The 25,311-nt window shown below is 41.0% G+C and overlaps 1 long non-coding RNA gene across 1 annotated transcript in view; it reads right to left on the bottom strand.

Annotated features, from left to right (window-relative positions):
* LOC149462112 (uncharacterized) overlaps positions 1-21,478 on the bottom strand; it is a 61,130-nt gene extending 39,652 nt beyond the window's left edge. Inside the window, exon 1 of the long non-coding RNA XR_016312717.1 lies at positions 21,354-21,478. This is a non-coding gene — a long non-coding RNA (uncharacterized LOC149462112). The remainder of the gene's footprint in view (positions 1-21,353) is intronic.
* Between the last annotated feature and the right edge of the window lie 3,833 nt (positions 21,479-25,311).

The raw sequence follows: 25,311 nt of genomic DNA, 5'->3' as shown, positions 1-25,311 counted from the left end.
TTTCTCTTCCATGTGGTGTCATTGCTGACAGAATAAAATGGGAAGGGGTTTTCCTTGTTAAGTAACATCCTTTTATAATCAGCTGTCTGCTGGACACCTGTTTAATGAATACTTAGACTCATCTGTAGTTGAATTCTTGTTAATTAGGATTTTGTTGTCTAAAATTTAGCTTTGCTCCTAAGACTTTCATTGGAGTGTATTCATTTTTGCTACATGACCTTGAATGAATTTGTTAGGAAAAAATCTTCTTTGTGTGTGCAAATTAACAAATCTTGTTTGCAATCAATGGCCTGCTTTTGTGGGAGTATTTTGTAGTGGTGTCCCATAGAAAATGTTGATTCTGAACGGAAAGAAGGTTTTCTGACAAATCTGTTGGGGTGTACTCATTTATGCTGAGCACTGTATGTAAATGAACCTCAATTTGTCTATGCTGCACCATAACTTGTAAACTACTGGGGTCCCTTGACTGCATTGTAAATTTTATTGTAAAGGTGTGCAAACCCTTGCTCTGGGATACACTTAATAGTTGATGGGCTTGGAAGCTTTGCCTGCCCTTTACCATTTTTAAGCCTCATTATTTACCCATCACTGAAATGGCAGTTTCACTATCCAATAGAGAGACATAGAAGATAGTAAAAGGCGAGGCCATTCTAAACTGATCTAGAAATAAGTAAATTGAAGAGCAGTCGGATAGTCCCAGCAACAGGATGCTAAAAATGAGAAGAGACTTGATGTCTAGACACCTGTCTAGGCTTGCTGTGTACTGAAGGGTATTGGATTAGGTAAGTATGTGTCATAGGTTTGGTATATACTGTATATAAATATTTTTGTATGTCTTTTTGCATTATGTAAACCCTTTGCATTTCTAATCTTAGGGCCAACAATGGATTAGGAGGATCTTGTTTTTAACTGCTTTTATGGGTTTATGTTTATGCATTTCAAATTTTGTGATCAGTAGAACAGGATTTACTTTTGGATTCATAGTTATTTAGTTCACTTCATCAGACTTTTCCAGGTACCAATTATTTAATTGCACAACAGCATCACTCAAACTGCCCTCTCTGATCCTCCCAAGACCTCCTGCTCTCTAACTCCCTAGTCAGCCCGGCAGGTCAGGAAAGGGGGGGGGATGAGCGAGTGCCCCTCCTCCTGAACCATACCAGGCCACATGCCCTCAACATGAGGGGGGTACTTTGAGGTGGAGGGCCCCCCCAAAGCACCTTGTCTCCATGTTGATGGGGGCAAGGGCCTCTTCCCCACAACCATGGCCGGTGGTTGTCGGGGTTTGCAGGCATGGAGTTTATCAGATTCAGAAAGCCCCCTTTAACAAGGGGTCCCCCAGATCCTGCCCCACCATGTGAATAAGTATGGGGTACATGGTACCGCTACTCATTCACAAAATAAAAAGTGTAGTGTAAAAAATTACAGAAGACAGTTATTGACAAGTCCTTTATTAAAAACAAAATTAAAAAATGTTGCCCAAAGTAGATCCAATGTCAACCATGATGCCTGCCACCACCACCGTCCCAAAAAAAGAAAAAAAAAACACTCAGCACTCGACTCTGGCTCCTGAAGTCTGACAGCTGCACCGACCTGACAGTTCTTAAACATATAAGGGGCGGGGCCACCCGTTTGGCGTCAAACGGGTGACCCTGCCCCTTGTGATGTCATCATGCACTGTGATTGGCCAAAGCATTGCACCTGACTTGTGGTCAGGTGCATTGCTTTGGCCAATCACAATGCACTGTCAGGGTGCAGTGCATTGTGGGGCGCTGAAGGCGAACAGAGCACCAAACGTCCTTACCATTCATGTGTTCGCTGAACACACAAATGGCCCATGTTCAACTCGAACTTTAAGCTCAACTCTACCATCTTCTAACAGCTGAATTTTTAATTATTCCAGCAGCTTATCCCTCATAGCTATTACCTTTTGTGCCACTTACCCTACCCTATTTAATTGTAAATCCTTCTAACTCCCTTGTATTGTATTGTACTGTGACTGTATTGTCTCCCTTTATATTGCAAAGTGCTGTCAAACTGCTGGCACTATATAAATACTGTATAATAATAATAATATTAATAATAATTTGGATTGTACAGTGAACCCTTGTATGGTACCATTTATAATACCTGCAGTTATTGGAGGTCAGCAGGAGCCATTCTTCGACACAAGTAGTATATTTAAAGAATTGGTCAGGTAGCAAGGTCCTTATATCTGGTGTCAGGTAGAAAGGTAATAATTCAAAATTGTAATTTTTAATCTGTTTTAGTAAATTTCAAACATTTTGACATACCTATTATTATTATTATCCAAAAATGTCAAACCTAATGAGAGTCTGGGATGAGATAACCTTTTTTTCCGCTACCATGAAACTATACAGGGCAAACAACCTTTTTGTGATGGACAAATGAAGTTGAGCGGCAAAGATAAATATCATTGTTCGAAAAGCTCTAACTGGCAATCATATCCTGAAAGCCAGATTGGGGAAAATTCACAAACAACAAACTGAAATTAGAGAACAAAGAGTGACAACCATGTGTTGGGCATATAGCAAACTGATCTGAGAGAAAGAAAAAAAAAAATGATGGTTGTGATTCATTGCAATGAAGAAAAAACATAAAACTGAACAATGATTGTATCCCGTGTCATCGGGATTATGTAGCCTATGTTTCTTTTATGAGCTGCCAACTGAACATGATTACAAGAAAAGTAAGATAGATATTATGACTGCAACAATTTGTATGTGACTTTCAAATTTGCATTGGTTTGTTCTATGATTGGCTGGTTGTAGAAGAAAAATAGAGCCCTCCACTAGGGCAAGGGTTTATTGGTATTCTGTGTGCCTTGTTTGCACTTCCACACTACGGGGCAGAGTGGTACATGGCCTGCATGAAAGATGGGTTGAATTTAATGTAAACTGATTTGTCTTGCTAGCTTGATTGGTGATGATTAGTTAAACATTTCACTTTTGCCAGTGGCATACCTAGTGTATTGGACTCCCGAAGTGAATTATTTTTAAACACTCCCTCCTTCTTGCTTCTCAATACATTAACATAATTTTCAGTAATAATCAAGCAACGCCCCAGCAAAAATACCCCTACCATTCAAAATCACACCAGACCTCAGATTCAGACCAATGACAGGTGCAAAAAGAGGGGGAAGTCCTCCCAGCTGTGTCATGTCATACTTCAGAGTTGAGGATGAGCTTCTCTTGTCTCTACACTGCTCTGCATCTGAACGAGACTGGCACATCATGGTGACTTTGCAGAGAAACCTTGTAAAGCACTAAAGTGTAGGGCAGATAGAGGAGGGGGGATGCAGTCCTGGAGCACCCCCCACCCCAGCTGGCTGTGTCCCAGGGCTGACTGCATCCCCCTGGCCCCCTAGATACGCCACTGACTTGTACTACTGTAACAACATGTAATCTGAATATCTAGTGACCTCCTCACCCAAGATTTTTCACCCCAAGAATACACAAAGGGAAATGAGTGGAGTTTTACCATACAGATTCTATGCTTATGTGGTAAGTTCAAGAATAAAAACTATGTTATGTCAAGAAAACATGAGAAATTACATAGACATCCTGTATATTTTCCCTCATGATGCCAGCAGGTAGCAAAGGCATTGTTGGTACTACAGGGATTCATATTTGTTTCAGTGGTGTATTTAGGTTTTGTGCTGCCCTAGGCAACACAAAAATGAGCCCCCCCCTCTCGAGAAAGCCTTCCACTACCACTGCCCCCCATACACCAACCGCCATCGCCCATGGTGAGAGAAAGACCCTCATCTTCACAGCTCTGAACATCCCTCATAACGAGAGTCGGGCTGTGCATACACCATTATGAAACCCGCAGCCTCTCTTGGAACCCACCAGGTGCATGTGTCCTTTCTTCCGTCCCTTCTTCCGAGGGGTAGTGCTGCCTCCCTGAAAAATGCCGCCCCAAAGGCAAATGCCTTGTTTTCCTTGTGGTAAATACACCTCTGATTTGTTTTACTGTTGTGTTGTACATATCTGAATAGTGGGAGCTCAGGTTACAAGCACAGCAAAATAAGTCAGCTCATTGACACCCCCCTCTTTTTCTCCAAGCAAGTACAGTGCCCCTAGAGTCTGTGGCAGCAACCAGCAAGTGTACACCTAGTCCTGGGATTTGGTATTAGAGATCCCAGCATGCATGGTAGACACTAGAGCATGGAAGCACTATGTATTAAAGCAGTAGAAAACTGCAACTGCAAACTGCAAGAAAAAAAAAATTCCCTGCAAGGTAATGTCATAATGTGCTAGTATGCATTGCATACTAGTACATTATGAAGAACTTACCCTAAAACAAAACCCTCCAGTGGCACGCTATCACTGCTGCAGAGTCTTCCATCTTGACCCGGTCTTCCTTCCAGGTTCGCAAGCTCTGGCCATCTGACTGGCTGAGCCACGGTGACGTCACTCCAGGGCATGTGCACGGGAGTCCCAGGCCACAGCACACAGCTCTGAAGGAACGTCATGGGTATGCCGTTCCTTTAGAGTGCATGTGGAGTCTATCAAAAAGAGAAAATATCTCCTAAATGGTGCACATTTAGAAGATATTCATTTTACGTACAGATAAGGTTTAGTATGAGCTTACCTGTAGGTAAAATATACAAAAGTGGGTTTACTTCCAAAACATTAAAGTATTACTACATTTTAGTAAAGGTAATGAAAACATTGATATGTCAGCTTATAAACTTTTACAAAAAAGTAAAATTTACCAAAAACCAATGTAGCTTCCCTAAACCCTCAAATACTCCCATTCCCTCCATTGATGCAAAGTCCTCAAGTTCCCTTGCTGGTGCCAACATCTTCTCCCTGGCTTCTTCAATGTCCAGGGTCTCAAACAATCTTGATTGGCTTGGATGACATAACTACCACGCATGTGCCTGGGAGTTCATTCACCCTGGCACTAAAGTGTGCCAGGAATGTACACTGAGTTGTGCATGTGCACATTCTAAAGAATCTAGTGAGAAGAATAGTAAGAAGCCTATTGCAAAAGAAACATCGAGTAATAGGGGAATTCAAAATGGCCCCAGCAACAGTTTTCTGGTGGTAGTTCCCATAAGAACTACCTGGGCCTAAATCAGGCAAGCATTTGTGCCAGTGTTGGTAACGTAACTGACGTGTGACAAATTCAAATACTTCTTACTACCATCCCTTTCAGAATATATCGCTGTAGCAGTAAGAAATTCTTAAAGAATTTCTGCCAGTACTCCATTTAGGATATTGGCAACCACCTACTTGCCGACCCACCACAGTATATATACTGTGGCAGGGAGGCAGCTACAGGCACCACGACATACTGGTACATTGCTGCCTGTTTCCATGTATTGGACGTGCGTGTGTCTGCTGGCTTACTCCCCTGTGATTTGACACAGCAGGAATTCATCAACAGATCTCTGATTCATGGCTGGGACCTGCTGCTCGGTTGCGTCTAATCACAGCCTAGAGCCCTGTGTTCACAAACAACACAGGGGTCTATATACGGGGAACAACTTTGTTTCTTTTTCCTGCGGGAAAAAGAAACATAAATCTGTAGTAAAAACCAGCACACAGCACACACTTGTTAGGCACACAAAAACCCTTGATTGCCCCTAGATGTTAACCCCTTCTCATCCAGTGTCATTAGCACAGTTATATTAAAGCTTACCTGTAGGTACACGTGTAGGTAAACGTACACCGCTTAGGATATATTCACTGTTTCTGCAGCTGATGACTAAGTTACTAAGCACAGGATTTTGAGTGAAATGCGTTAACTTCCCTCTGTCCTTGTATTGGAGTTGTGATCTATGCTGTTTTTATTATGCAGATTCAATAAATGGGAGTTTTATCTGGTACATCGATGGAGTGCGGTCATCTTTCTTTGTCTTTATCTGCAGCTGATGACGTCACCGGGGCATGTGCTCTGAATAGATGGTATACTTATGTCAGTACTTCAGAGCTCTGTGCTTCAGCCGTGACTTCTCTGCACATACCTGATGGTGACATCATCGTGGCTTGGCCATTCAAACAGCCAGAGACCGTGAACCTGGAACGAAGACCAGGTGAAGATGGAAGCCCTGTCAGTGGTGACAGTGCGCTGCTGGAGGGTTCGCTTTAAAGTAAACCTTTCCCAATGTGCTAATATGAGGTTTTTTGACATTACCTTGCAGGGAGAATTTTTTTTTCTACAGAACAGTTTACTATTACTTTAATTTTCTAAAAATTCTTTCCCTGTTTGATTTTAAAATTTGAGGGCATTGGTTGAAATTTGAGTGGTTCGCCATTATTTGTATTGTTTTGCTTGCATTTAAATTTTTTGTCCTATTCAGCCACATTACATTTGCTGTCCAAAGGTGCCTCCCGTGCTCCTTTGTCCTGAATGGGGGCTCTCTAATATAGGAGGTGTGTTACTGGTCAGATCACAAGGTGAAAACAGAGAGAAGAAAGCCAAAAAAAATAAATCAAATGCAGCCACCACATCTAATGGTTGGTAAGCTGCAATATATTAAATTTTTAGTTTTGGATTTACTACCGCTTTAATGTTGCTCTATAATCCACATAAAAATATTCTTTCCTCACTGAATGATATTTTAAAAAAATGTATTTGCATTGATACGTTAACTTCCCTCTGTCCTTGTATTGGAGTTGTGATCTATGCTGTTTTTATTATGCGGATTCAATAAATGGGAGTTTTATCTGGTACATCGATGGAGTGCGGTCATCTTTCTTTGTCTTTATCTGCAGCTGATAACGTCACCGGGGCATGTGCTCTGAATAGATGGTATACTTATGTCAGTACTTCAGAGCTCTGTGCTTTGGCCGTGACTTCTGTGCACATACCTGATGGTGACATCATCGTGGCTTGGCCATTCAAACAGCCAGAGACCGTGAACCTGGAACGAAGACCAGGTGAAGATGGAAGCCCTGTCAGTGGTGACAGTGCGCTGCTGGAGGGTTCGCTTTAAAGTAAGCCTTTTCCAATGTGCTAATATGAGGTTTTCTGACATTACCTTGCAGGGAGAATTTTTTTTTTTTTTTACAGAACAGTTTACTACTACTTTAATTTTCTAAAAATTCTTTCCCTGTTTGATTTTACAATTTGAGGGCATTGGTTGAAATTTGAGTGGTTCGCCATTATTTGTATTGTTTTGCTTGCACTTTAATTTTTTGTCCTATTCAGCCACATTACATTTGCTTTTGTTGTTTTGCTATTGATGAAAATGCATTGTAAACACACAGCAAGCACTGTACATGCATTTTTAATGCAATTGGCATAAGTTTCATGAGTTTCTCCCACAATGACCTTGAAGAATCAACCTTGGGGCCCCCTTTGCAGGATTCTGGAGGTTCCTCATACGCGCTCTGGTGTGGTAAGATTCAACTAAGTAGTGTGCACATGATGGAGATGACCATTACTACTGTACAATACATATACGTAGGTTGCACCAACAGTTTTTACAAACTGACAGCTGAATGAAGATGAGATTTTTAGAAACAAACTGTAATGTGATCCTGATGTCTATGGTTTATGTACTTTAAGTTATTACATGAATAAGGTATTTTCTCAATAGCTTCTTTAATGTAAAGTTTTCAGTTCTTTAAGTTGATTCGTTTTTTCTTTTTTTTGTAAAAAATATAAGAAAGCTTAATTGTAATTTTTTCAGATCAATAATATTTTGATCCGTTGTTGTGGGGCCCTTCAAACGGAATTGGACCCATAGGCCAGTACTTACTCTGCCTATTTGGTAATCTTGCACTGCACATTCTACATGCATCTTAAACACAATCCATTTTTTCAATAATGTTCCTGAAGAATGCTTTCTTGTAGATGTGTGTTGCTTGCTTCTGACTGCTTCTGATGTCCATGTGCACAAGCCCTGAGATTTGTGTGTACAGGAGGTGTTCTCAGTAAGGAGGGAATATTTAAGGGCCCTATTTTGTGTATTATGGTTCAGAAGAGTTTAGCTAGGTCCCTGTATGTATAGCTGGTAATCTTGAAGACTACGCATGAGATGTACTAGACTTTTACAATGAAGGGGTTACATTTTGATAGTACTCAACAGTTCCCGACCGACCTAATGTCATATGATGGTGGGGTGGGACATGTGCCATTCCAGGTGGACGCTATATGAAGGAGGGGCCGCACTGCGACACAACCTGTCACCGCACTGCGACACAACCTGATTAGCTGCCAGTACCATGTGATCACTGTGACCAATCACAGCATATCACATAAAAATTGTACAAAATGGGTAGTGTTCATTCATCCCATTCATTGTGCACTATTGTGTTGATCTCTGTGATTGGTCACAGTGATAATATGATACAAACAGGGCCAATCACAGCCCATCTGTACCATGTGATTAGCTGTAGCCAATCACAGCTAATCATAGTAGTAAACACTGAATTAATATATTTCATTCAGTAAAAATGGTTGCTTATACCAATGCAATTCATTGTTATGAGCAATCATAGTATATAAAAAAAAATAAAATCCTGATCACTTTCCCAGAGTAGTACAGTGTAAGGTAACAGTGCATGGTAACACTGTATTGCTCTGGTCACAGCATGTTACAAAAAATCATATAAAATGTAATAAAAAAGAAAAAAAAATGAAAACATTGAAAAAAATAATCCATTTTTTCTTTTTTGCATACTGTCACCCGTCAGTTTCCCTGACCACACTAGCTATATGATGACGCTGCACTAGTGACAGTATGTAAAAAAAAATTATGAAAAAATTTTTAATTTCTTCATTTTCAAATAAATTGTGACAAAAAAATTACAGCTTCAAAAAATTCACCATGCCTCTTACTAAATACCTTGGACTGTCCACTTTCCAAAAAGGGGTCATTTGGGGGTTGTACTGTCCTGGAGTTTTTCGGGCCTCAAGAAATGAGATGTCAGTATATCAGGATCAATGAATTTTCAGATATACTATATCCCATAGTAATTGGGTTATTTTCACCAAAGAAATGTCGTATACGTTTTGGCCTAAATTTATAAAGAAATATTATAAATTTGCAAAATGTAATAGCAGAAATGTATATATATATATATATATATAAAACTTATTTTTTCCTCAAAAAATGTTCTGTCTTTTTTGTTTATTTAGCAAAAAATTAAAAAACCTAGTGATGATCAGATACAACCAAAAGAAAGCTCCATTTCTGTAAAAATAATAATTTAATTTGGGTACAGTGTTGCATGACAATTGTCGTTTAAAGTGTGACAGAGCTGAAATCTAAAAACTGATCAGACAGGGGGTGAAAGTGCCCGGTATTAAAGCGGTTAAAGGCTGCTGTTCAATGTAGTTTCATTCCTGCAGCTTCACTGCAAAAAAGCCTGTGTTACCGTGTTGCAGCTCTGGAATTATACACACCTACCCAAATCAATATAAAACAATTCACGTTCAGACCACCAAGTGAATTTTGCTCTGTAGGAAACCATCATATCTTTATCGTGAGATTTGTACCTGCAGCTTTATAGTTGTGTGAATGAGCTCCTAGGGCTGTGCCACATGTGTCTGCAGGAAATAGGAATTGCTGTTAACACTTCAGGAGCCCAGGAGTTTAGCCGGGAAATAGCTCATCTAACACACCAATGGGTAGGAGAAGGTTTGCAGCGTATGCTCGGATAGGAAGGGAGTCTTCTCTTTAAAGGGAAACTATATTGTCTTTTCAATCAGAGCATATTTTAACCACTTGCCCTCCAGAGGATTTATCCCCCTTCCTGGCCAGGCCATTTTTTGTGATACGACACTGCATTACTTTAATTAACAATCGCGCGGTCATGCAATGCTGTACATAAATGAAGTGTATGTCCTTTTTTCACACAAATGGAGCTTTCTTTTGGTGGTATTTGATCACCTGTGAGTTTTTTGAAAATTTAGCAAAAAAAAAAAACAAAAAAACCCAATATTTTTTACTTTTTGCTATAAAACATATCCAGTAAAAACATTTTAAAAATCTAATCTCATCATAAATTTATGCCAAAATGTATTCTTCTACATGTCTTTGCTAAAAAAAAATCCCAATACGTGTTAATTAATTGGTTTACATGGAAGTTATAGCGTTTACAAATGGCGGTATATATACTGGAATTTAATTTTTTTTATACTAGTAATGGCGGCAATCAGGGACTGCGGGACTGCGGCTGGCATTCTGACACTAACTGCCACTGACATCCTCAGTGACACTAATACAGTGATCAGCGTTAATAAACAGCACTGACACTGTACTAATGACACTGGGTAGGAAGGGTTTAACATCTGGGGCAATCAAAGGGTTAACTGTGTGCTGTGCTGTGTTTTACAACATGTGATGTGTGTGTTTTACTTGAGAAATATGCTGCTGTGTATTTCTCTGTTTTTTATACACAGGTCTCTTTCCTGTCAGTATTACTCGGCGATCGCTGGGTGCCAGCGGAGAATCTCTGCCTGGGACCTGGTGATTGACATCCGTAGACGCCGATGGCGCCATGGGTAGGGCAGCAAGCTCGTGTGCACACACACACCCTACCCAGAAATTCAAATCACATATATATACACGTGAGTTTGCACAGCCCTGCCGCCCTGTAGCAGTATTTCTGCTATAGTGCAGCAGGCAACTGATTGAATTAGTAATGCAGTATTTACCTTAAATGAATTTTTCTATGAATCACATTTTTACCAGATTGCTCATATCATTGTCATTGTATTAACCACTTCAACTGCCCCCCCTGTATACCTTTATGGACCAGAGGAATGCTTACATTTTAATTATGGGTTTATTGATTGGGTAATAATGGCAAGGGTAGCTGGGCACTGCCATGAGGAACATGTATCAATGCAAATACATTTTTTTAAAATATCATTCAGTGAGGAGAGAATATTTTTATGTGGATTATAGAGCAACATTAAAGCGGTAGTAAATCCAAAACTAAAAATGTAATATATTGTAGCTTACCAACCATTAGATGTGGTGGCTGCATTTGATTTCTTTTTTTTGGCTTTCTTCTCTCTGTTTTCACCTTGTGATCTGACCAGTAACACACCTCCTATATTAGAGAGCCTCCATTCCAGACTAAGGAGCACGGGAGGCACCTTTGGACAGCAGCATTGCCAGATTGGGGGAAGGAGAGTGTTAGATGTACTAGCAGATTTAGGCTCCATGTACACTGCAGCTGATAAACTCACGTTTAGGAGGTTTTCTGCATTTTTGTCAGCAGCCCCTGAACTCTCCCTAATGTTTTCCTATGTGTTCATGTACACATCGTCGTTTACAGTCATTTACAGGCCGTTGAGTGTAGTCGTTTTTTTGAACGCACCATGCTTGCGTTCAGGAGTAGATTTTATCAGCATTTCAAACGCCAAACGTGTGTAAACGTGGCTAATCGCGGCTAACCACGTTTATAAGCTTTTTCGTTTTGGAATTTTTTTTTAACTCTTCCATTTCCAGATGCTGTCCAGAGCCTTTTTTCATCATGGAAAATGCATGCAAAGACTTTTCCCGGTACTCAAATGGACCTGGTACACAATACTTTTAGGTTTCGCATGAAAGAAAATATGTTAGACACTGCTGCAATAATTTCTGCACAGAAATGAGCTGGAACACGTCAAAACACCACAAAAATAAAAAAAAGACAGCTAATCTCAACAAATACTGCTCTCTCTGCTTCTGCTCTCTCTATTTCTCTCAAAATGTCTGAAATAGTTAATTTTTTACTGTTTTTCAGTGCGTTCTGGGCATTTTGGAAGGTCATAAACGCGCATAAACGCAGTATGCAAATGCAGCTAAACAGACTTTTTTTTAACCTACATTTTCCAGCAGTCAGTTTCCATCATTCAGAAGTGCCCCGTGTACATGGGGCACCTTGATATCATGATGCTTGCTTTCTTGCAATGTGCACTAGGTAACTCAGGACCTGATCCAGGGGAGCAGCAATCATCATTAGCAGTAAGTTATTATTTAACTTTGATCCCCATTTTACTTTATCCCATCTGTCACCGAATGGTCCAGCAGAGCCATTGTTTTTAACCCTTAGCAAACTTAGATACACTAACATATTGAAACTAAACTCCAGCTCACCATGCAGTTACACAAGCAGTTACAACAGTTTTTTTTTCTTTTGGGATAAAAGTTTAGCATAAATAATTAAAAGCTGATTATTGTAATTGTAGCAAGCAAATGAATAAACTTCCCAGTAATGCTATTACTTTGCTGCAGCTAGAGGGAGCTCTAATGATTTGTAGTGTAACTTCAGGATAGCAACAACCGACAAAGGTTTACATTAAACTCGGAATGAGCAAGTGCGCAACATGTGTTTTTTCTGTTCTCCTCTTAATACAAGTTAGTCACACTTGGTTTATGCTATCTTTGTTCAGTTTTGTGATTGTCCAGACATTCGCTTTCTCTGTTTAGTATCCTATATGTCAGTAATGGTTACTCTAACTCAAATTGATGCGCTTTTACATGTGGCCTGCCATTATAAAGAAAGTAATTGCTGTAGGCTGCATCTTTGCCATACCTTACATTCAGATCACCGATAATCCTGTAACATAAGCACCCCTATCAGTGGTAAATGGTTTGTCTTTTTAAACTGCTACATTTGCAGGAGAGATTGTTATGTTGAAAAACAACCTAAGGGGTTAATCCTCTGCATTGTGTAAAAATCGTTTGGTCCTGTTTCCTCTGCCCCTCCTCTTGTTCAAATGTCCACCTGATAAGACAGACTGAACCCGTAGCCACATGCACATGCTCAATTTAGTTTGTATTGCTAGAGAGGTTTTTTTTTTCTTGGGAGAGTGCATGTGATTAGCACAGGGCCAATCAGCACTGTCCAGACAGAGGTCAGGGGTTTTGCATCCTCCTAGGGTATGAATAAATCTCCTCCTACAAGCTTTAACTTCTTTCCCGCTGCCCTATAGCAGATATACTGTTACAGGGGGGCAGGGGTGTGTAAAATCATGTATATATACATGATTTTGCATTTCCGGGTAGGGGACACATGCGAGCCATACGAGTGCCCTACCTGCACCGCTATTCACAGCCTCAGCTATCAATCACCGGGGTCCTGGCTGGTGATTACTTGCTGGAACCCAGTGATCGAGGAGCATTACTGATGGAGGGAGAGAACCTCAAGTAAACAATACAGTTCTCTCCCCTGTCAGCTCCTGCATACTGCTATGCATGGCTTTGTATAGCAGAGCCATGCAAAACAGTGTGCTTACAGTGAAGCACACACACAGCACACAGTAAAACAGCACCCAGTTAACCCTTTGATTGCCCCACATGTTAACCCCTTCCTGCCCAATGTCATTAGTACAGTGTTAGTGACACCAAGTCAGCTCCACCCAGTGTCAGAATGCCTGCTGCAGTCCTGCTATAAGTTGATGATCGCCGCCATTACTAGTAAAAATAAAAAAAAAATAAAAACTCCCAGTATATATATACCACCATTTGTAAATGCTATAACTTTTATGTAAACTAATTAATTTACACGTATTGGGATTTTTTTTTAGCAAAGACTTGTATCAGAATACAGTTTGGCCACAATTTATGATGAAATTAGATTTTTAAAATTTTTTTAAAAGTCAAAATTATTGTTTTTTTCTCAAAATTGTTAGTATTTTTTGTAGCGCAAAAAATGTAAAATGCACAGGTGATCAAATACCACCAAAAGAAAGTTCTATTCATGGGAAAAAAGGACATCAATTTCATTTGGGTGCAGCTTTGCATGACTGCGCAATTGTCAGTTAAAGTAACGCAGCACCGTAAAGCAAAAAATGGCCTGGTCACAAGACTGCTCTAACTGCCGATGAGAAAAGGTATTTAGCAGTTTATATTTACTAAAATAATTGCATTTCCATGTTATATGTACTGTGGGAGACCTGATATAGTGAAAGCAGGGTCCTGGGTTTAGTAACACTTTAATGACATGACAAAAATAAATTCAGCTTTTTAAAATGTCATTAATATACCTCCATCTATAAATCCATTGTCAATCACTGCATACAGTCATGTATATCCTTTGTTAATCATAACGTCCAGGGATTTAAATCCTCATCAATCATGATTACCTGATTTCTACCTATGTGTACCTGCCACACTCCCTCACTAAACAACAGATCTGTGGTGTTAGGGTAATGTAAACAAGAAACTGGGCATTCAGGGTGATGTAACTGACCTAAAAGAAACCCCAAAAAATCTGCAGAAAACATTAGAGGGAGAGAAAAAAAAATTATTTGGCCCACTCCTTTACACAGATCTCCTCTTGATCTGTCAGGTTTCGGGGCTGTCGCTGAGCAACAAGGAGTTTCAGCTCCCTCCAAAGATGTTCTATTGGATTTAGGTCTGGAGACTGGCTAGGCCACTCCAGAACCTTGATATGCTTTTTATGGAGCCACTCCTTGGTTATCCTGGCTGTGTGCTTCAGGTCGTTGTCCTGTTGGAAGACCCAGCCACGACCCATCTTCAATGCTCTGACTGAGGGAAGGAGGTTGTTGCTCCAAATCTCACAATAAATGGCCCCATTCATCCTCTCCTTAATACAGTGCAGTCGTCCTGTCCCCTTCGCAGAAAAGCACCCCCAAAGCATGATGTTACCACCCCCCTGCTTCACAGTAGGGATGGTGTTCTTGGGATGCAACTCATCCTTCTTTTTCCTCCAAACCTGACGAGTGAAGTTTAGACCAAAAAGTTCTACTTTGGTCTCATCTGACCACATGACTTTCTCCCATGCCTCCTCTGGATCATCCAGATGGTAATTGGCAAACTTCAGACGGGCCTGGACATGTGATGACTTGAGCAGGGGAACCTTCCGTGCAATGCATGATTTCAAACCATGACGGCGTAGTGTTCTACTGACAGTGACCATTGAAACTGTGGTCCCAGCTCTCTTCATGTCATTGACCAGCTCCTCCCTTGTAGTTCTGGGCTGATTCCTCACCTTTCTTATCATCAGTGATACCCCACGAGGTGAGATCTTGCATGGAGCCCCAATCCGAGGGAGACTGACAGTCGTCTTTAGCCTCTTCCATTTTCTAACAATTGCTCCAACAGTTGATCTATTTTCACCAAGCTGCTTGGCAATTGTCCCGTAGGCTTTGTGGAGGTCCACAATTTTGTCTCTGGTGTCTTTTGACAGCTCTTTAGTCTTGCCCATCTTAGTAGTTGGCGTCTGACTGACTGTGAAGTGGACAGGTGTCTTTAAAGAGCTCAGGCAGGTGCTACTAAGTTAGATTAATGAGTGGAGTAGAGGTGGACTTTTTAAAGACACAGTAACAGGTATTTGAGAGCCAGAATTCTTGCTGTTTCTTAGGTGTTCAAATACTTATGTTCAGCAGTGCAAGACAAATAAATTCTTTAAAAATCATCTGTCAGCACCTGTGGTAGTGAGCTCTCTGATCCATAACTTGGTGTTTCCCGGGGCGCGGAGTCTAAGCCCCAGCCTGTTTGTTCACCAGGGCCCCTGATGGTGGGGATGGACTTGGAGCAGGCTGGAACCAGGTCACAGCCCCCAGTTACACCCAGCTGAGGTAGAGGAGACCGCTAGCGGGAGCAGGGTACAATGGGAGTAGACACAGGAAATCCAGTTGGCAAGCCGAGGTCAGGACAGGCGGAAAACTAGCAATGTCAGGAACGAAGCCGGGGTCGGTACACAGATAGACTATATAGGAGGGATGTCAGAAACGAAGCCGGGGTTGGTACACAGAAAGACTACAAGGATTCTCAGTAGTAACACAATGGAGCTCCGACAACAACACGTTGCTCAGGCAAAGTGAGACAGACTGAGCAAGTCTTAAATAGACAAGCCAGCTAGGAGGCGGGCCAGGAAGTGATGGAAGGGAAGGACATAAAGCCAGAGGATAGCAGACGATGCCCACAGTTGAGCACAAACACACATGAGAAGGAAACAGGAACAGCAAGGAGGTAAGACTAAACAAACAAGAGGCTGCAGGCTAACTTGTGACAGTACCCCCCCTCTTACGAGGTCTCCCCACTTTTTTAGAACCAGGCTTAAGGGGAAAAAGTTCCACCAGACGGGGAGCAGAAACATCATTTGAAGGAATCAACACCTCTCCTCAGGACCATATCCCTTCCAGTCAATAAGATACAAGAGCTTCCCTCTGATGAACTTAGAATCCAAGATTTGCTTGACTTCATACTGATCCGAAGTACTCACTATTGGGTAAGGATGATGATGAGGACGGGGAAAAACCTGTTGATAATATACAGTCTCAGAAGAGAAACATGGAAAACATTAGGGATTCTCAGATGTGAAGGGAGGCGAAGTTTGAAAGCAACAGGATTGACCTGGCGGAGGATAGTAAACGAAATTAAATGAGGAGCAAATTTCATAGAGGGTATCCGTAGACGGATATTCTTGGCAGAGAGCCAAGCCTTGTCACCAGGGAGAAATTTGGGACTCACACGGCGATGGCGATCTGCAGCCGCTTTGTACTTGGAAGCTTGCCAGATGTAAATCCCTGGAAACCTCTGCCCAGATGGAATTGAATGATCGTTGTTTATCTGCAGCCACGGGTACCGTAGAGGAGATAGGAACAGGAAATGGCACCGAAGGATGATGACCATACACCGTGAAAAAGGGGGACTCACCAGTACTGGCATGGTTATTAAGGGCAAACTCTGGCACTTCTCCAACTTTGCATACAGGCGGTGGTCCGAAAGATGTAAGAGAACAGTACTCACGTGCTGACGATGAATCTCTAAATCTGGAGAAAAAAAATGAGTATGTCATCCAGATAGACAATGACACAAACATACAGCAGATCAGAAAAAATGTCATTACCGAAGTTCTGGAAGACTGCTGGAGCATTACACAAGCCGAAGGGCATCACAAGATATTCATTATGCCTGTCTCTGGTATTGAAAGCTGTCTTCCACTCATCCCCCTCACGGATCCTAACCAGATTGTATGCTCCACGGAGATCTAGCTTAGTGAAAATTCAAGCATCTCGGAGTCTGTCAGAGTTCAGAAATCAGAGGTAATGGGTACCAATTCTTAATGGTGATAGCATTGAGACCTCTATAATCAATGCAGGGTCAAAGCGAACCATCTTTTTTGTCCACAAAGAAGAAGCCACCCCAGCAGGAGAATTGGACTTACGGATAAATCCTTTCTGCAGATTCTCCTGGAGGTATTCAGACATGGCTTGAGTCTCAGGAATGGAGAGAGGGTAAACTTTACCTCGTGGTGGAGAAGACCCAGGTTGGAGGTCAATGGCACAGTCATAGGGACGGTGAGGCGGCAAAGAGTCAGCAGCTTGCAAAAGACATCTTGGAAGGCCTGATAGTGTGGAGGGAGTATTGGAGAGGTGATGACCTCAGCCAAGGGTACACACCTAGGAGGAATCACTTTAGGGAGACAAGTCTAATGGCATTGTGATCCCCATGACAATACTTGGCCAGAGTTCCAGTCAAGATAGGGTGAATGTCTCTGCAACCATGGAAGTCCCAGAATGATGGGACTTGAAGACTTAGGAAGGACCAGAAAGGAAATTTCCTCACGATGAAGAACGCCCACATGCATAGTTATGCTGTTAGTTTGAAAGTGTAGAGGTCATCTAGCCAAGGTAGAGCCATCAACTGCAGATACTGATAAAGGTGTCATCAAGGGAACAAGAGGAATGCCCAATTCAGCGGCCAAGGATTGTTCCATGAAATTTTCGGCTGCCCCAGAGTCCACATAAGCCAAAACCTGGTATGAATTCAGAGCCCAATGGATGGAGACAGGTATAAAAATTTGAGGGAAGGAGGTGGAGTTCAGGTTCTGGTCTAGATCTCTTCCCTCAAAGTGACCTAGACCCACGAGTTTCCCGGTCAGACTGAACAAGACTTAATGACATGACCCTTAGCCCCACAGTAAAGGCATAGACCAAATCTTAGGCGACGCGATTGCTCTCGTGGAGTGAGACGCTTAACTGCATTGGTTCCTTGGAAGTCGGCCTAGCTGCGGAGGTTGGTGGTTCAGGGAATTTTTGGGAAACAGGAGCAAACAAACCCACTTGGGAGTGACGTGGTCAAGGATTTTCCAGATCTCGTTCCTGGAAGCGGACATCGATTTGGATGCTAAGAGCTAATTCATCTTTAACCTGGTCCGCTAGACCCTGCCAAAAGGTTGCAGAAAGGGCCTCATCATTCCATGCAAGTTCTGAAGCCAAGGTGCGAAATCAAATTGCATACTGACCAACCGTCATGCTACCTTGGCGTAGCCAAAGAAGGGCTCCCGCAGCTGATGAAGTCCTGCCGGGCAAATCGAAGGTTTTCCGGAAAGCTTTCTGGAGGGCTGGGAGACTGGAAATAGTGAGGTCTTGACGCTCCCACAGTGGCGAGGCCCAAGCCAGTGCTTCACCTGAAAGGAGAGAAATCATGTATGCCACCTTGGAATGATCGGTAGGGAAATGATCGGCTGGTAGTTCAAAATGAATCGAGCACTGATTGATGAAGCCTCGACAAGCCTTGGAATCACCAGAGAAGTGAGGCGGTGGAGGCAGCTGGAGTCTCGAAGGATGGTGTTCCACAGGGGGAACAGCGGAAGGTGTAACAGCAGGAGCCGGAGCAGGGGCCGAAGCCGAGGCAGAGGATGAGGAAGTTGACCCCACCTGTAGCTGATCCAACTGGGAGGAGAGTTCCTGCAGACGGTGCATAATCTGTTCTTGATAGGCCTGCTGGACATTGACTCTCTGCACCAAAACCTGAAGTTGTTCCAGGAGAGGCCGTGGTGCCTCCGAGGAGCTCATGGCCTGAGCAAACTGTCAGCACCTATGGTAGTGAGCTTTCTGATCTACAACTTGGGGTTCCCCAGGGCGCAGAGTCTAAGCCCCAGCCTGCTTGTTCACCAGGGCCCCTAATGGTGGGGATGGACTTGGAGCAGGCTGGGACCAGGTCGCAGCCCCCAGATATGCCCAGCTGAGGTGGAGGAGACCGCTAGCGGGAGCAGGGTACAACGGGAGTAGACACAGGAAATCCAGTTGGCAAGCCGAGGTCAGGACAGGTGGAAAACTAGCAATGTCAGGAACAAAGCCGGGGTCGGCTATATAGCACAGACTATATAGGAGGGATGTCAGGAATGAAGCCGGGGTCGGTACACAGATAGACTATATAGGAGGGATGTCAGGAACAAAGCCGGGGTCGGTACACAGATAGACTATATAGGAGGGATGTCAGGAATGAAGCCGGGGTTGGTACACAGACTATATAGGAGGGATGTCAGGAACGAAGCCGGGTTGGTACACAGACTATATAGGAGAACGAAGCCAGGGTAGGTACACAGAAAGACTATAAGGATTCTCAGTAGTAACACAATGGAGCTCCGAAAACAACACGTTGCTCAGGCAAAGTGAGACAGACTGAGCAAGTCTTAAATAGACAAGCCAGCTAGGAGGCGGGCCAGGAAGTGATGGAAGGGAAGGACATAAAGCCAGAGGATAGCAGACGATGCCCACAGGTGAGCACAGACAAATACACATGTGAAGGAAAGAGGAACAGCAAGGAAGTAAGAATAAACAAACAAGAGGCTGCAGGCTAACTTGTGACAGTATCTATATATCTACTGTATGTATCTACTGTATGTATGTATGTATCTACTGTATGTATGTATGTATCTACTGTATGTATGTATCTATCTACTATATGTATGTATCTACTGTATGTATGTATCTATCTACTGTATGTATCTACTGTATGTATGTATCTATCTACTGTATGTATCTACTGTATGTATGTATCTATCTACTGTATGTATGTATCTACTGTATGTATGTATCTATCTACTGTAGGTATGTATCTATCTACTGTATGTATCTACTGTATGTATGTATGTATCTACTGTAGGTATGTATCTATCTACTGTATGTATCTACTGTATGTATGTATCTATCTACTGTATGTATCTACTGTATGTATGAATCTATCTACTGTATGTATGTATCTATCTACTGTATGTATCTACTGTATGTATGTATCTATCTACTGTATGTATTTACTGTATGTATGTATGTATGTATCTACTCTATCTATCTATCTATCTATCTATCTATCTATCTATCTATCTATCTATCTATCTACTGTATGTATCTACTGTATGTATGCATCTATCTACTGTATGTATCTACTGTATGTATGTATGTATGTATGTATGTATGTATGTATCTATCTATCTATCTATCTATCTATCTATCTATCTATCTATCTATCTATCTCCCTGTATGTATCTATCTATCTACTGTAGGTATGTATCTATCTACTCTACTCTATACTCTATCATCTATCTATCTATCTATCTATCTATCTATCTATCTATCTATCTATCTATCTATCTATCTATCCATCTATGTATGTATTTATCTATGTATGTATCTATGTATGTATGTATGCATGTATATATCTATGTATGTATCTGTCTGTCTATCTATGTATCTATCTATGTATGTATCTATCTATCTATCTATCTATCTATCTATCTATCTATCTATCTATCTATCTATCTATCTATCTATCTATCTATCTATCTATCTATCTATCTATCTATCTATCTATCTATCTATCTATCTATCTATCTATGCATGTATGTATCTATCTACTGTATCTATGTATGTATGTATCTATCTACTGTATCTATGTATGTATGTAAGTATATATCTATCTATCTACTCATTTGTTTGCATATCTTTGTATAGTTCTACAGAATGTTGAAGGTTTGCAATAAATATCTGAATTTCTTTTCTCGGATTTTATACGTATTAGATGCCTGCATATTTACACAATAAGGTGGTCGGGGGTTTACCACCCTGAGAATAACACCATGCTGTGTCTATTCGATCCTAATGTGCAATTATTATACCATCAAGCATGTCAGGTAAAGGGGAGGAGCAAGTCTAATTTCATAGCAGGACTAGTGTGAAATAATGAGCACATCATGTTTTTGTTGCCATGGAAACATAGATAAATGGTCTAATGTTTGGAAAGACGGCAAATGATCCTTTTTTTTTCTTCTTGTTTACTTTATTCACCTAATTATAAAAAAAATATATCCTTGTAAAGAGGTAAGTTAAGGCAGAACAACCAAAGTTCTGAATTTTTTAGTATATCATCTTTACCTTCCGGACAAAAATGGTAAATGGAACTCTAGAAAAGTATTTAAATGCCATTTACTTTTGTATTTTTAAAAATCGTGTTTTAAATTACTGCTAGTATAACTACCTAAATCTATCTTTATTTTATCTCCCCACAGGTTCCTGTGCATCAAAAGGTTATATGCTTTAAAGTATAAGTGCAGTTCCGCTAAACATAATACACTTGTACTTGTTCCCGTAGCCTTTGAATAAAAGTCAGTATGGTGCTGTACCTTTGCTAAAGATAAATCGTGTTTCCAGCAGCACGTCCCAGCTCTGTGTTTCCATCCATCTTTGCTGTAAACAAGCTGTTCCTGGCCACCTTAGAAAGTGCTGTTTGGAGATGAGAGACTTGCTTTACATTGAGCTCAATGAGCAACCTATTTCCCAGGAGTAGCTTTTTCACAGCACAGCAGGATGTACTCAGAGCCAAGAGGCTGCAGGCAAAATTGCTGGATACAGAACTTTTTTTTGAAAGGTAACCATCACACTGGCATTTTTAAGAATCTTGATGGAACAAACACAAACTTTTTTCTTTTTCAAAGTGCAATTATATTTTAAAGTTAATTTAATCCCAGTCACTAAAATCTATAATAAATTTCATACATGGTAATATAAATGTAAAATAGTTCTTATGAAATCTTCAGCTTTTATCAAAAGAATAACTGGCGATCCTACCATGAAGGCCCTCGTTGAGGCACTTTTTTGGGGTTACAACTGTCTCTTAGTTGTTCTTTGGCATTCTCACCTTGTCACATGCATTGCTGAATAACCATTGCCCTCCAGAGGATTTACCCCCATTCCTGAGCAGGCCAATTTTTGCGATACGGCTCTGCGTAACTTTAATTGACAGTTGTGTGGTCATGCAACGCTGCACCCAAATTAAATTGATGTCCTTTTTTTCCCACAAATAGAGCTTTCTTTCAGTGGTATTTGATCGCCTCTGCGTTTTTTTATTTTTTGTGCTGTAAACAAAAAAAGACCGACAATTTAAAAAAAATTATATATTTTTGACATTTTGCTATAAAACATATCCAGTAAAAAAATTTAAAAAATCAGATTTTGTAAATTTAGCCAAAATGTATTCTGCTACCTGTCTTTGCTAAAAAAAATCCCAATACATGTAAATTAATTGGTTTACATGAAAGTTATAGAGTCTACAAATGGTGGTGTATATATACTGGATTTTTTTTTTGTAATATACTAGTAATGGCAGCAATCAGTGACTTATAGCAGGACTGTGATACTGTGGCAGGCATTCTGACATGGGGGGGGGGGGGACTAACTGTCACTGACATCACAATGACACTAATTCAGTGCTCAGTGGTAATAAAAAGCACTGACACTGTACTAATGGCACTGGGCAGGAAGGGGTTAACATCTGGGCAATCAAAAGGTTAACTGTGTGCTGTTTTACATTATGTGCTGTGTGTTTTACTAGGGAGACAAACTGCTTTGTATTACTCTGCTGTGCAGAGCAATACAAAGCAGCCTGTTCATGCTCATGGGAGAGATGTGTGTTGTTTACACACAGACCTCTCCTCTTGCACTGCACCTCAGCGACTGCCGGTTGCCGGCAGGGAATCTCTGGCAGGGATCCAGTGATTGCCAGCTGTAGCTGCTAATGGCTGTGCAGGTAGGGCTGTGCATGCGCCCCCTACCCGGAAATGCAAAATCACGTGCATATATATATATATATATATATATATATATATATATATATATATATATATAATTTTGCGCAGCGCTGCCACCCTGTAGCAGTAGTTCTGCATTAGGGTGGCGGGGAAACAGTTAAAGGATAAGTTCATCTCTCATAATGAGATACATGTTACACTCATATTCAGGGTGTAACATGTTACTAAATCAGCAGCTCTATACCCCTGATCCCCCATTGTGACAGTGGGAGGAGGATCCTCTGAGGTCTGTGAATGAATGAACTACACTACTGTCAGCCATTGCAGCTGATGGCTTATAATTCTCAATGAACTATGAGGCCATTGGTTAGAGCTCTCTTAGTTCATTGATCTTCCTGGACTTCAGTAACTGCCTGCCTCAATGGGAGGTACGGGCAGGCAGCTACAATAACATATGTTTAAAGAAACATAAAAAAAGTAAGGGTTTCAACCATGGATATGCTGCCTGCAGCCACCTGCTTAAACCTAAAAACCTGGGGACGATTGATGGTCTGCAGGAGCCTGACACTGCACAGGTGATCTGGTGATCCCAGATGCAATCACCCGTGACCTGGTGATTGTGGGTGCAAAGCTTTACAGGCTCCTAATAAAAACAATAATAAATACACATTTTATTACCTGCAAAAAATGTGCATGTATTTATTTATTTTTTTTTAAAGGTGAACTTAGTCTTTAAGGCTGGCCATACACAAGTAGATTTTCAAATGAACATTTGTACAAATTTGCATACAATGACTTGACAAATGTAATTTGAAAGTACTTCAAAATTTAATTTGCTTTTGCTCCTTACCTTTAAATTTTCCCATCACTCCGGTCAAAAACAAATAAAATTTGACGGCACTAACATTTAAAAACTGTAACGAATGTTCTTAAAAAAACTTCAAATGATATTCTACCAGTGTATGGCCAGCTTCAGACTGTAAGTGGCTCTGCCAACTCATGTTGGGGTTGGTCCAGATCAATGATATTCAGTAATGCTGGAATCATGTAGACTGGAAGTGGCTGAAAGAGGCTAAAGGAGTTCTACTGCAGCTCATTGAGGCAGTGCAAGAACAAAGGACCACTGTGCACTGTAATATAAAAGTATCCGCTAAAATTTAACTGGCTGTAACATGAACTACTTTAGTAGTGTTTAGCATGCTCACTGATTTAGAAATGTGCCCATGCATTTTATAACTGTAAATCAAATAATGCAGTGAAGGATCCCCTCCATCTTCTGCTCTAAATTCTGCAGAGCTCTCTTTCACATTGCTGGAGCAGTGATGCTGTACATTTTTTCTCTAGCATCTGTGCTGCCTCTTATTGTTCTGGTTTGACCCTGTGCTGGTTCAAAAGTCTCTGATCACTTATGCCTAGTACACACGGTCAGAAAATCAGACAAAAAATACAGCTTTGAGGCGATGGTCCAATCATCTGATGGTTAGTACATAGCTTTCGAGAGTCGATCACGACAGTTGATGCAAAATTATCTGAAGGGCCAAACTTTTTCTAGTACAATGCCAGAACATACTATTTTTGCTTAATCAGTACAGTATTCATCTGAAACCCCCCCCCCCCAGAAAACGAAGACCGCACATGCTCAGAAACAAAAGAATATATTACAATATAATACAATACTTCACTTCTGCTGTACGAGAATTTTCGTAACTTTAGTAACCTCTTCATTTTTGATATGAGACTAGCATGCAAATAAAAATGGACAATTATTTGTCCGATATTCTCATTGTGTGTATGAGGCTTTAGACTCATACGACGCTATGTGAAGACTTCTATTGCATCAGAAGATGAACATTTTTATTGCATCGCTAAAAAAAGAGAAAGGTTAAAAAAAAAAATAATTTACACTTAAAGTGCATGTTATCCCAAAAATGAAGATGTAATATATGGGTGTGTGTGTTTACACATATAATTATTAGAAAATGGACACCTCAGAGTTTTTAATTAAACTTTAAAAAACCTGGTGATCAAGCCAGTTCTTCTGGGTTTCATGACAAGCACAGCAGCAGATCTGTGCTGGCATGGTCAATCTGTGTCCCTATGATCACGGCTGGGTGATACATGATGCTGTGCTTACCTGTATCTCCTGTGGTCAGATTTCAGCTCATTTTAGTGAGGAGGCCATCATCTTTACACATACACTGTGGGGAAGGTACCCATCTGTGGATTACATCACACTCAGTGGTTGGCATTATTTCCCATCCACTAGGTGAGTGGTTTGACATTCATTAGTGGGCACATGGGTGGAAATATGTGACAACATGTGTTATGTTGGCCTCGGTGTTAGGTTAGCCTGCATGGTTGCTGTGTCAAGTAATCCCACAAACCAGCCTACTGTGATCTAATCCCAACCACCATCCAGCCACTGTGTGTGATGTAAATAAGCCTGCCCCCTTACTAAATAGACACAGCCCCACAATGGTGAAGGGGCCGTGATGAGCCTGTGCGATCATGTGACAACAATCAAAAGATGAAAAAAATTTATGAAAACTATTAT

This window comes from Staurois parvus, unplaced genomic scaffold (genome assembly GCF_062004578.1).
Source record: "Staurois parvus isolate SC_StPar_1 unplaced genomic scaffold, SC_StPar_1.0 ptg000186l, whole genome shotgun sequence".
NCBI classification, from domain to species: domain Eukaryota; kingdom Metazoa; phylum Chordata; class Amphibia; order Anura; family Ranidae; genus Staurois; species Staurois parvus.
This window is presented reverse-complemented; position numbering and strand designations above follow the sequence as displayed.